The 3,412-nt window shown below is 46.6% G+C and overlaps 1 protein-coding gene across 4 annotated transcripts in view; it reads left to right on the plus strand.

The window, feature by feature from the left end:
• The window catches only part of ERICH3 (glutamate rich 3), a 109,950-nt gene that overhangs the window by 65,714 nt on the left and 40,824 nt on the right, over nucleotides 1–3,412 (plus strand). The gene's annotated exons all lie outside the window — the stretch shown is intronic.

A 3,412-nucleotide genomic window follows, 5' to 3' on the forward strand; every position in this document is an offset into this window, starting at 1 on the left:
CCCCATTCCCACTGCTATAGCAAGGAAAATAAATCTCGGAGGAGGGTCAGGTGGCCTTCTTGCCCTCTGTCCCTGCCCCCACCCCCAACTTCTTAGCTCTGCACCGACTTCCCCCGCACCCTTACTGTGAAAACCTGCTCTCCCTGAACACACGAGAGTGAGAGGCAAATCTGAAAACACTGACTCGGAAATAAACATGCCTGTAGTAAGTTGCAATTAGTTGTAAACTGCTGCAAATTTCAGCACAGGTACTCCATAAAGATACTTTTAAGCAGCACTTTTGTACCTACTTATATCTAATACAAACTATGTATGATACTAATCGAAAACCAAAAGGCTCAGGATTTACCATATAGTTCAGTGTTTCTCAACCCATGGTTCGCAACCCAAAAGTAGATTGCAAAAATATATGAAGGGGTCATGAACAAACTTTAAAAATGGAGTCTCCTCTAAAGGAGAAAATGTGGGAAACTGTGGGTTTTCCCATGCAGCCTGGCAGAGTTCAAGCCTGCAAGGGGCTGCTTGGGACCCTCCATGCCCCACACCCTCCCCCTGCCCCACACAATGGGGGACTGGGGGCGTGGGGGGTGAGGAGACAGCAGAGTGACAGGCACTGACAAGGCTGGGAGGCTGTTTTCTGCTTAAGCCACTTATTGGGTCAGGACTGGCTATCAATGTTACAAATGGGTCCTGATAAAGAAAAGTTTGAGAACCACTGATATGGTTCATTGGGTTGGGACCCAGAAGACTCAACAACATTTCAAGCCATAGTACCCCAACAGCTCAGCACTGCTTGGTATGTGTGTATACTCCAGATTACCTCCCCCCTCCCAAAGCATCCATGTGCTAATTAACCCCCCACTCATGACTGGAACTGGGTGTTCTTGTCATGAGTTCAAATGTTTATATGCAGATTAGTAGGCCCAAGGCAGCCTGATCTGGCTTTACCTCATGGAGTGTGGGACCACACTAATCATGTGCAACAGGCAAAGGAACGGGGTGGCAGAGGGATTCTAGGTGAACTATATGGGATCATGTTTGGTTATGTTTGCCAGACATTTAAGGCTTGTGAAGAAATAGGAAATATTGGAAATGGTAAAGAACAGTGCAGCTCAGCTATGGGAGTGAAGATGAGTTGAAAAGCATTCAATGCAGTGGCTCACCATGACTGGAAAAAGAGGTCAGCACTAGGGGTGATTGAGCCCAATGGGCACTATCATATACCTTATTCAGATAGGCTGCACTGACCTATGTTTGTGGTAGGTTCTCATCAGGATGTTTGCCTATTATGGGCCATGTGTTATAGTCATGTTGAGTCATGCATTTAATCAGCTTCACAGTTGGTTTTCATTCCTGAGTGCAAGTTGCTGTTGGTAGTAGTTTAATGATAGACAGTGTATTTAATGAGCTTTCCTTGTATGGAAATGTAAGGTGAGGGGCTTTCCCCTCCCCACTGCTCCATGCGGACTGGGAGAAAAACCTCATATTATATTTGAGTAAATACTGTATGTCCAATCCAGTCTGTTGCAAGACTGGAGCCTTAAATATCTACCTACCTAGAACATTATAACTTCAGTATTTTGGCAACATAAGAAATTCTGGGCACTAATGAAGTAACAGGCCAGAAACCACCCTTGCCTCCCTTCACTTGACCTCACAATTATTCATGCCTATTTTTTTTTTTTTTAATGCTTGAAAAGTTGGATGTCAGTTTCTGAAATTCCAGTTTCTGAACATCAATTTCTTGACATTTCTAAGACATCTCATGTCACGTTAGGAGATGTTAGGGGCAGGGACAGCTTTATGTTAGAATTGAAGTTTGGTAGGGAGAATGAGAGAGATGCTTAAGCAATTGAAGGGGGATAATGTAGATCACACCAGGTTGGATGCAAGAGAGGGATATGAGAGTCCTGGGTTCAGTTCCTTCCCTGCCTAGAGGATTAGAGCCCCTGTCCTAACTGCCTGGCTTTCTGGGATGGCTCAAGGTGGCTTTCATTGTTTCCCGCAGAGACTATTTCATTTCATAACTGAACATTTACTAGAGGAGACGCTGGAACCCAGGAGTCCCATTTGAATGTCTTGCTTATCAAGCAAACGAATGACTCTGTTTTACAAACTAGGACACCAGAAACAAGAGGGATTGAGGGAGGCTCACTTCAGAATGCTATATAGTGTCATCAATGGGGAATTCTCCAGAAAGGTGTTTGATCCAGTTTCACATCTCTGCCTTTAAAGCATGTAGCATATTTAAACCTGTATCCTGTCTCAGGTGAGTGTCTAAACCACCAAGCTATAAGGAGATCTGAGATGGGTCTCCCTCACTTTCCCTGTTGATACTGTTTCACTTTGTATAAAGTATTTAACACAGTCTAGTGAGACAGCAGTGGAGAGAGGCTTTGTAATCCGATGGTTATAAAGTACTTCACGCAGTCCAGTAAAACAGCAATGGAGAGAGACTCTTTAATTTGGTGGTATCCTTCCCACATTGTGGGAGACTGCCTCCAGTTACTGTGTAAACAGGGACAGCTTTGGTACCAAATAGTTATTCCACTACACCAGGTCTGTGGGGAGCTCCACAGACTGTGGCCCTGTGTGCTAGATCAGGAATGCGGGGTGCTGTGGGACCTGATTTCAGCCCATGGAGGTGGCCTGAGGCCCCAGTCTTAGTGCACAGGGCCATGTTGATGTGGTGCATGGCCTCAGTGCTAGATGGAGGCAGCTGTGGCTGCCCAGAGCCTGATCTGGATATGTGGGGGTCTAATCTGGTCTGCAGACTGGCCCTCCCTGTTCCACTCATCTGGCCTCATTGAACAGCATTGCACTACACACTATAAAAGGTTTTGTTTTGAGTTGACCAAAGCAAAAGTTGGGGAAAATGTGGGAAAAATTGAAAAAAAACAAACTAAATTCAGTTTGATCCAAACCAATAGACCATATTTACTTAAATTTAAGATGAGGTCCTCCCTTTTTCACATGGGGGAGTGGGGGAAGCCCCTCATCTTGGATTCAAGTATGACGTGGGGGCGGGGTAGAAGCTGCTGTGGCTCAGGCTTTGGTTCTGGCCCCAGCCCCAACCTGGAGCCAGGGCCAGAGTTGCCACACCACTGCTTTTTTTTTACCAGGCCAGGCTTGGGCCAGAACAAGTATGTGCTCCACACACCAGGCTGGAACAGGGCCAGAACCTGTTAAAGCTGCAACAAGTGCAAGTGGAAGGGAAATAGGGCAGGTGGTGGCTGGAGGAGCAGAAATAGTGAGACGAGGCTTCAGGGGAAGCACCTGGGGGGGGAGCAGGTGGCAGGTGACAAAGTGTGGGAGGACAAAAGCAGGGGTCAAACTGCTTGCCCCCACCACTGCTTATCCCATTGTTTCCCCACAGCCTGCCTCTTCAACTGCCTGCTCCCTACCACCTGCC

This window comes from Gavialis gangeticus, unplaced genomic scaffold (assembly GCF_001723915.1).
Source record: "Gavialis gangeticus isolate Ggan-Ray unplaced genomic scaffold, GavGan_comp1, whole genome shotgun sequence".
NCBI classification, from domain to species: domain Eukaryota; kingdom Metazoa; phylum Chordata; order Crocodylia; family Gavialidae; genus Gavialis; species Gavialis gangeticus.